Source organism: Mercenaria mercenaria, chromosome 9 (assembly GCF_021730395.1).
Source record: "Mercenaria mercenaria strain notata chromosome 9, MADL_Memer_1, whole genome shotgun sequence".
NCBI classification, from domain to species: domain Eukaryota; kingdom Metazoa; phylum Mollusca; class Bivalvia; order Venerida; family Veneridae; genus Mercenaria; species Mercenaria mercenaria.
Window position 1 is genome coordinate 27883083 of NC_069369.1, and position 9758 is coordinate 27892840.

A 9758-nucleotide genomic window follows, 5' to 3' on the forward strand; every position below is an offset into this window, starting at 1 on the left:
ATATATCCTGACCCGCATTCTTGTGAACCGTTTAGATATTTAAGTTTTAGGTGAATATAAATTAAATTGTATCTTAACAAATTTTAAGATGTATAAACATATGAATAACCCTGAATATCTTCGAAAAGTAGATTCGTACCTAAGGATGTAACGATATATCGAAATTCAACGTATCACGATACAGTTTTCTGGCGATACGCATATCGTATCATAGGCCTTTTCCACAATACAGAAACGATACAGTGAAAAGTAGAAACATTGAATGAAAACTTTTATACAGTCAGTGTTTAAGACAGTCACTAAACAAATGTATCAATTATATCAGTTTCTTAAACTTTAAAGCAAAATTTCAAGTACTTTCCAAGTGTAGGAATATTGATTTTTTTATTTTGTCACATGAATTTGCACTTATGGTACTGAATTTGTATCGTGATATGTATTGTATCCTTACACCCCTATTCGTACCCCTTGACACCTAACAGGCTTGTCTGGACATGCTGGAGGTATGAATCCGTGCCTCTAGAATCAGCTTCTCAGATGGAAGTGGCTAGGGGTCCGGTAACCAGACATCTAGACCCGGAGTTGGACCTCTTGACAACCCGTACAGGGCAGGCTAGAGGTCCAGTAATCAATATGAATACTGAGAATTACAAAGAGCAGGCTAAATTATTTTATCTATAAAAACGCGAGATGATTTCAAAAGTTTTTGTTTGTTTTGGGTTTAACGCTGTTTTCAACAGTACTTCAGTCATGTAACGGCGGGCAGTTAACCTAACCAGTGTTCCTGGATTCTGTACCAGGACAAACTTGTTCTCCACAGGTAACTGCCAACTTCCCCACATGAATCAAAGGTGGAGAACTAATGATTTCAGACACAATGTTGTTTATCAAATAGTCACGGAGAACATACGCCCTGCCCGAGGATCGAACTCACGACCCCGCAATCCGTAGACCAACGCTCTACCTACTGAGCAAAGGAGGCGGGCTTATTTCAAAAGTTTGTTTTCGTATTTTTGTCATTGTTTTGAGTTTTAGATATATGGTAAGTCACAGGAAACAGAAGTATTTATCCCGGGAAAATAGGATCGCATAGGATTCCTGGGACTTATAAATAAAAATAATAAACTCAAGCAGTAAAACGTAATTCAACAAATCATGAGCATAATACATGCCCATATAGCCCTTAGTTTTCATTTTTGCACTTTTGAAGAAAGTGACCAGGGGTTACTAAAAGGTACCAAGTGGTTACTAGGTTAATAGAAATATAACCATTATTTTTCAGTTTTGCTAGAGATATAACTACATGTTTAGTTGTTCAATATATATAATTGTAAACCATTGCTGAATAGCATGAGTAAAAAGATTAGTTACCAAAGTTACCATAGACACAGTGTGGTAACAAATACAGAGCTTTGCACGGAGGTGCTGTTTTTGGGCCATGTCTGAAATACTAAAGAAAAACAAGAGGGCCTTGAAGGCCCTGTATTGCTCACCTGACCTTTTGACTTAAAGATCATCAAGATTAACATTCTGACCAAGTTTCATTAAGATATGGTCATAAATGTGGCCTCTACAGTGTTAACTAATTTTTCCTTTAATTTGACCTAGTGACCTAGTTTTTGACCCCACATGACCCAGATTCAAACTTGACCTAATGATCATCAAGATTAACATTCTGACCAAGTTTCATGAACATAGTCATAAATGTGGCTTCTAGAGTGTTAACAAGCTTTACTTTTGATTTGACCTGGTGACCTAGTTTTTGACCCCACCTAACCCTGATTGGAACCTAATCTTGAGATCATTAAGATTAACATTCTGACCAAGTTTTATAAAGATATGGTCATAAATGTGGTCTCTAGGGTGTTCATTAGCTTTTCCTTTGATTTGACCTGGTGACCTAGTTTTTGAACCCCATGACCCAGATTCAAACTTGGGCTAAAACTCATCAACATTAACATTCTGACCAAGTTTCATGAAGATACAGTCCTAAATTTGACCTCTAGATTGTAAACAAGCTTTACCTTTGATTTGACCTTGTGACCTAGTTTCTGACCCCACCTGACCCAGATTCCAACCAGACGGAGACCTAGGGGTCATCAAGACAATCATTCTGATTAATTCCCATGAGTTTCAAATTTAAAATTAGGTCTGTAGAGTGTTAACAAGCTTTACCTTTGATTTGACCTGGTGACCTTGTTTTTGACCCCACCTGACCCAGATTGAAACTTGATCTAAAGATCTTCAATTAACATTCTGACCAAGTTTCATTAAGATATGGTCATAAATGTGGCCTCTAGAGTGTTAACACGCTTTTCCTTTGATTTGACCTGGTGACCTAGATTTTGACCCCAACTGACACAGATTTAAGCTTGACCTAAAGATCATCAAGATTAACATTCTGACCAAGTTTCATTATGATATGGTCATAAATGTGGCTTATATAGTGTTAACTAGCTTTTCCTTTGATTTGACCTGGTGACCTAGTTTTTAAACCCACCTGACCCAAATTAAAACTAGACCTAAAGATCATCAATGTTAACATTCTGACCAAGTTTCATTAAGATTTAGTCATAAATGTGGCCTCTAGAGGGTTAACAAGCTTTACCTTTGATTTGACCTGGTGACTTAGTTTCTTATTCCACTTGATCTAGATCTGAACCGGACCTAAAGCTCATCAAGATTAACATTCTGACCAAGTTTCATAGAGATATTGTCATAAATATGGCCTCTAGAGTGTTAACAAACTTTACATTTGATTTGACCTGATGATCTAGTTTTTGACCCCACCAGACCCAGATTTAAACTTGACCTAGAGATCATCAAGATTAACATTCTGACCATGTTTCATAGAGATATTATCATAAAAGTGGCCTCTAGAGTGTTAACAAGCTTTACATTTGATTTTACCTGGTGACTAGTTTTTGACCCCACCTGACCCAGATTTGACCTTGATCTAAAGATCATCAAGATTAACATTCTGACCAAGTTTCATTAAGATATGGTCATGAATGTGGCCTCTAGAGTGTTAACTAGCTTTTTCTTTTATTTGACCTGGTGACCTAGTTTTTTACCACACCTGACCAAGATTTAAAGTTGATCTAAAGATTATCAAGATTAACATTCTGACTAAGCTATTAAGATATGGTCATAAATGTGGCCTCTAGAGTGTTAACTAGCTTTTTCCTTGATTTAAGCTGGTAACCTAGTTTTTGACCCCACATGACACAGATTCAAACTTGGCCTTAAGATTTTCAAGATTAACATTCTGACTAAGTTTCATGAAGATACAGTCATAAATGTGGCCTCTAGAATGTTAACAAGCTTTACCTTTTATCTGACCTGGTGACCTAGATTTTGACCCCACCTGACCCAGATTGAAACTTGATCTAAAGATCATCAATATTAACATTCTGACCAAGTTTCATTAAGATATAGTCATCAATGTGGCCTCTAGAATGTTACAAAGCATTTCCTTTGATTTGACCTGGTGACCTAGTTTTTGACCCCACATGATCCAGATTTGAACTTGATAGATCTAAAGATCATCATGATTAACATTCTAAGTTTCATGAAGTTACAGTCATAAATGTGGCCTCTAGAGTGTTAACAAGCTTTTCCTTTGATTTGACCTGGTGACCTAGTTTTTGACCCCAGATGACCCAATATTGAACTCAAGTTTCATTAAGACTGGGCCAAAATTGTGACCTCTAGATCGAGTGTTAACAGTCAAATTGCCGACAACGACAGATGGACGGACACAGGGTGATCACAAAAGTTCACCTTGAACACTTTGTGCTCAGGTGAAAAAAAAATTGGATTCCAAAAACTAAGTGTATTATTTTAATTCATCAGTGACTGTCCCCGAGAAAAACAAGAAAAAAAAAAGCTTCCGATCACGGCGCACAAATTGCTATTAATTAATTGTCGAATTTACGATCGTATTTTTCCCGGGATTAAAAAGATATAAATACTTCTATTTCCTGTGACTTGTCATGTATGTTAAACAAGGAGAAAAATACGAAAATAAATTTTTGAAATAGCTAATTATCTCCCATTCTTACAGATAATATAGTCTCCTAGCTCTTTGCAAATACCGTTCTTAGTATTCATATTGATTACCGGACTTCTACGCTGCACTGTACGGGTTGTCTAGAGGTCCAGTACCTTGATCTTCGGGCCGTAATATTAGCTATACTATCCTGGCCCATAAGTGGACCTCTAGACTCCAGGTCTAAGGGTCCTGTCCGTTACCGGACCCCAGCCATTTTGATTTTCATGTATATGTAATGATAGTTTTGGTAAAACTTGTTGACGCAAGCTCAGCTTTTAAGGAGTCAAATTTCTATATTATTTACGAATGAACGAATGAATCTGCTGAGCCCCGGGGCTGGGTACCAATCTTAAGCACAACAAATTGACGTTCTGGTCCTCCAAAGGAATACACCGAACCGTCGCCGTCAAAATTTTCACAGACCAAGCAATGCTATGGCACTGACAATACTTCTGAACAATGTGTCATTAAAAAGAAATTAACTACATTGCTGAAAGGAAATATATACTTGATCGAATCGGTTCCAAATGAAATATCTTGGGCGGTTTTGTTTTCTTCCTCCTTCTTGCTCTAACGCTAGACGGCGCGTGTGTGAAGGAGAGTTTAAAATCCGTACGACAACGTTATCCGGTAGTCTGGCTACCGGCTCTAGCGCTCTAGCTCTCTGGTTGGTCGGTAGATGTCGACTTTTATACTGTATCGTCAACTTACCTGTTTTTAAACCTAATCTGTTTTCAAACCCTAAACTTATGCTGCCATGAATGATGCCATCATTGATAGTTGCAGATACTTGGTACCTGCTACAACTGTTGAAATAAAAATAAAAAATGTATAAAACAAATATTTTATTTTATTAATTTCCAGATGATACATGTGCAAAAATGGCGTTTTTCATGTAATGTCATTTTGCTTTTGTTTCAGTTAAGAAAATATGTTTCTAAGTAATTGGATACTTTTTGCTGATTAAAGTACCACTAAAAGATAATAGTTAAATTACGGCGTTACTCTTAAATTTCCTGTCATTTGTTATTTCATTTTGCTTTGAGAAAAAGACAGGCATTTCATTATTTATAAAAAAAAGTGTTGAATATCAAGAACTACATTAAAATACCAATAAAAGATAATAGTTTTACGACTTTAATCTTAAATTTTCTGTCATTTGTTAGTTCATATCAAGAACTACATTAAAACAAGAGGACCATGATGGCCCTATCGCTCATCTGAGTTAAGTTGCTTGCTTAAAAAAATTGGTAAAGCTTCAAAAACAATAACTGAGTAGGTCATGGTGAAGATCTAATTATTCAAGACAACTACTGAAATCTGTTAAAAAATTATACAGGTGGTCCATATTTCTTTGCTGTAGCTTCAAAAACAAGAAAGTAGGTCAGGAGGTCAATGTTAAGACTATTCTAGATACAAGATACAAGAAGATTTATTTAACGTCGGATAAGTATAAACATATAACACTAGCTTAAAGCTATTTTCCGACAAACACATGTAAATAAGCTCAACATAAGTAAAACAGCTGTAATAAAATGCATATATGTTAAAGCACATTAAAGCAAATAAAGCATCTGGCTCTAAGTAGATAAGAAACAAAACACAAATTATCACATACATGTTACAGCACATTAAAACAAAAAAGCACATAGGTACTAGCAAATAAAAGGAAAAAAGCAATTTACCACAAACAGATTGAAGCATATTCAAAGCAACATAAAAGAAGAAATCATATACATGCTAAAGGGAACATAAGAACTACTTAAAGCAGCTGAAGAAAACATTTGCATCACTAGCAAATAGCATTCTGTAACTAAAACTAAAAAAGAAAAAACAATGGTTACACACACAGACTAAAAGTACATTTAAAACCATTGGTATTATACAATACATGCATTACAGATGACAAAGCAAGCAAATTACAAAACAGAAACTAAAACAAAACAAACAAAAAAACTAAGACACACAGGGGAAGCAACTAAAGCAGAGCTAAAACACATGGCACATTTGCATTTGAGGCCAGTCCAGGTGCGGATCAGTCTGACAAATTCCTTGTAGTTATCAGTGGTCCTGATTTCATTTGGCAGACTGTTCCACACCCTGACAGCCTCAAACCTAAATGTATTTTGTCATACCTGACAGTCTTCACCCTGGGGACTTCTAACATATTTACATACCTGAAATTATAAGAAGAATCTTTAACATTTATTAGAGATCTTAAATTTTCTGGTGACATATCAATTTAAATGTTTCTGTGGCAATAGTTCTGAGCCTACATAAATGAAGTGATGTCATATTAACTTTGTTCAGTAATGTGTCGTATGAGGAAGAAAAATCATCAAAAACAATCCTAAGTGCTCTATATTGAATTTTTTCCATTTTTACTTTGTGTTACTTTTGCTACAGAAGTGCCAAATTATCAGACAGTTATTAAAGTTGGATTTGATAAAAAAACTTTGAAAATAACTAATTTAGTATCAAAATTTAAAAATTTACATAACCTTTGCAGGACATTAGTTGTTTTGCTGCCTTCTGAATAAATTAATAACTTGACTGTCAAAATTTAAGAGGTAATCAAGATATATTCCTGAAAGTTTAACTTCATCTTCACACATTATTTCATTTTGGTCAATTTGAAAGGATTTTATTAACTTATTTGTTTTGCTTTCTACACATATAGACTGAAATTTTTCTGGATTTGCCTGCATCTGGTTGATGTCAAACCAGTTTATTAAATATTTACTTTCTGTTTCTAAGGTGTATTTGAAGGTGTTTGGATCTGCATGACTGAAGGACAGAGTATTGTCATTTGCATAGTTATATAGAGTAGATTGCTGAACAAAATGAAAAATGTCATTTATAAAAATATTAAAAATAAGAGGTCCTAAAATCGATCCTTGGGGCACTCCTTTAATGATTTCTAACCAGTCACTTTTAACATTATTAAGACGAGTATTGAAGTCTATAAAAATTACACAGGTGGTCCAAATTTCTATGGTGTAACTTAAAAAAAAAACAAGAAAGTCGGTCAGCAGGTCATGATTAAGACTATTCAAGGTGAGTATTGAAATCTGTATTAAACATTATACATGTGGTCCAAATTTCTTTGCTGTAACTTCAAAAACAAGAAAGTAGGCCAGTAGGTCACAATTAAAACTATCAAAGATGAGTATTGAAATCTGTATCAAACAGTATATAGGTGGTCCAAATCTCTTTGCTGTTGCTTTAAAAACAAAAAAGGAGATCAGTAGCTCAGGGTTAGGAATATTAAAGATGAGCATTTAAATCTGTATTAAAATTACAAATGCGGTCCAAATCCTATGCTGTAACTTCAAAAACAAAAATGTAGGTCAGTAGGTCACGAATAAGACTATTCGAGACGAGTATATAAATTTGTATCAACCATACTTGTGGTCCAAATATCTTTGCCATTGCTTCAAAAAGAAAAAAGTCTATGTCATAGGTACCGTAGTTACGGCCAATGATGACCCATGAAAGAGCCAAAATTTACTTCTTTACCTTTGAACACAATAGAAGTAACATTTAACTTTCAATCTAAACACACACAACTTAAGTCACAATAAGATTTCGGTTTTTTTCGAAAACCGGCTATATATTCCATCATGGATTCCTGAGTTACTGCCCCTGAAAGGGGTAACATTTTCTATTTTGGCCGTTTCAGCCATATAGAGGTTTCATTTATGCTTTGATTTGATACAAACTTGCACAGCATGTTTATCTTGATGATCTCTAGGCCAAGTTCGAAATTTCAAATCATGACCATGTATCAATATATGCCACGTTCGGGTGGTCCCTTGTTTTACATTAGCTTATACACGGAAACCTTCAAGAAAATATCTTTTCTGAAACCATAAGGCCCAGAGCTAAGATATTTGGTAGGTGACATGCTCTAGTGGTTCTCTACCAATATTGTTCAAATCATGACCCTTGGGGTCATTATAGGCCACGCCCAGGTGGTCCCTTGTTTAACATAGACTTATTTGTTTTTGAAGCCATGGCAAAGAAATTTGAACCCCATTATACAGATTTTAATACTCATCTTGAATAGTCTTAATCTTGACCTACTAACCTACGTTTTTTGTTTTTAAAGTTACAGCAAAGAAATTTGGACCAAATGTATAATGTTTGATACAGAGTTCAACACTCATCTCGAATAGTCCTGATCGTGACCTACTTTAGTGTTTTTGAAGTAACAGCATAGAAATTTGGACCACCTGAATATTTTTTGATACAGATTTCAATACTCGTCTTTGATCTTTTTACAGATTTTATTGAATAGTCTTAATATTGACCTACTGACCTACTTTCTTGCTTTTGAAGGTACAGCATAGAAATTTGGACCACATGTATTATTTTTGTTACAGATTTCAATACTCATCTTTAATATTCTTAAACCTGATCTACTTTCTTGTTTTTGAAGCTACAGCAAAAAGGTTGGTACCACCTGCATAATATTTTAACAGATTTCAGTAGTTATCTTGAATAATCTTTACCATGACCTTCTTGTGTAGAATTTTGTTTTGTTGAAGCTTTAGGGAAGAAATTTGTTCAAGTAAGCAACTATACTCAGGTGAGCGATATAGCACCATCATGACCCTCTTATTTTCTATATTTAGCAGTGATGTCCCAAAATGCATGACCATTAGAACAAATAACCTTTATGATACAGTTTTTCTAATGTTAGGTATGATGTCCCAAATAATACAATGGTACAATGATACTACGGACAAAGTTTGATGAAGATCCATTAAGGGGTTTAGAAGTTGTCATTTAAAAGTTTTTGTTTCTAATCTCTAGTCGCCCCTAAAGGAGGCCAATTTAAGTGTCCCCATTTGAACAAACTAAGGAGAGGACCTTACACTGACACTACAATCCAAGTCCCATAAAGATCCATTCAGCAGTTCATCAGAAGAAGTCATTTACAGTTTTTTTTTAATATTTCAAACTTAAGAAGATCCTAAAAAGGCAAAATACTACCACTAACAAATTATGGCGAGGACCTTTCAATGATGCTACAAGTTTGATGAAGATCCACAAGATCCAAGTTGTTAATGAGAAGAAATCATTTTAAATTATCTTGATTCTTAGCTCTAGTGGCCCCCAGGTGGGACCAAGCATCCCCATTTAACAATACTGGTAAGAGACATACAATTATGCTACAGACCAAGCAGTTCATAGAGAAGTCATTTCAAGGCATTTCCTTCTTAGCTCTAGCGGTCTCTAAAAGGGGCCAATTGCTCCCACTTGAAAACAAGAGCTGTCAGTGGACAGCACGCTCGACTATTCTCAGTGCTTGATAGTATAATATAAGCTATGAGTAAAACTTTAACATTACAATCAGCATATTCTAAGTCGAAAAGGGGCCATAATTCAGTCAAAATGCTTGATAGAGTTGCCTCCTCTGTTTTACAGACTGGGGTCATGATGGTAAACAAGTATGCAAAATATGAAAGCAATATCTCAATGGACTTTGAAAATATTTGGGGTGGTACGCAAACTTTAACATTATTCTAAGTCCAAAAGGGGCCATAATTCAGTCAAAATGCTTGATAGAGATGCCTCCTCCTTTTTGCAGACTGGGGTCATGACGGTAAACAAGTATCCAAAATATGAAAGCAATATCTCAATGGACTTAGAAAATATTTGGGGTGGTACGCAAACTTTAACATTATTCTTAGTCGAA

The 9758-nt window shown here is 35.1% G+C and overlaps 1 protein-coding gene across 2 annotated transcripts in view; it reads right to left on the reverse strand.

Annotated features, from left to right (window-relative positions):
- LOC123546789 (zinc finger protein Xfin-like) overlaps positions 1 to 4662 on the reverse strand; it is a 44891-nt gene extending 40229 nt beyond the window's left edge. Inside the window, exon 1 of one of the 2 annotated variants that reach the window (XM_045333349.2) lies at positions 4563 to 4662. The gene's annotated coding sequence lies outside the window, so the exon portion shown is untranslated. Of the gene's footprint in view, positions 1 to 465; positions 626 to 4562 lie in introns of those variants that run through there. The other variant, XM_045333348.2, reaches the window with a different exon arrangement.
- Between the last annotated feature and the right edge of the window lie 5096 nt (positions 4663 to 9758).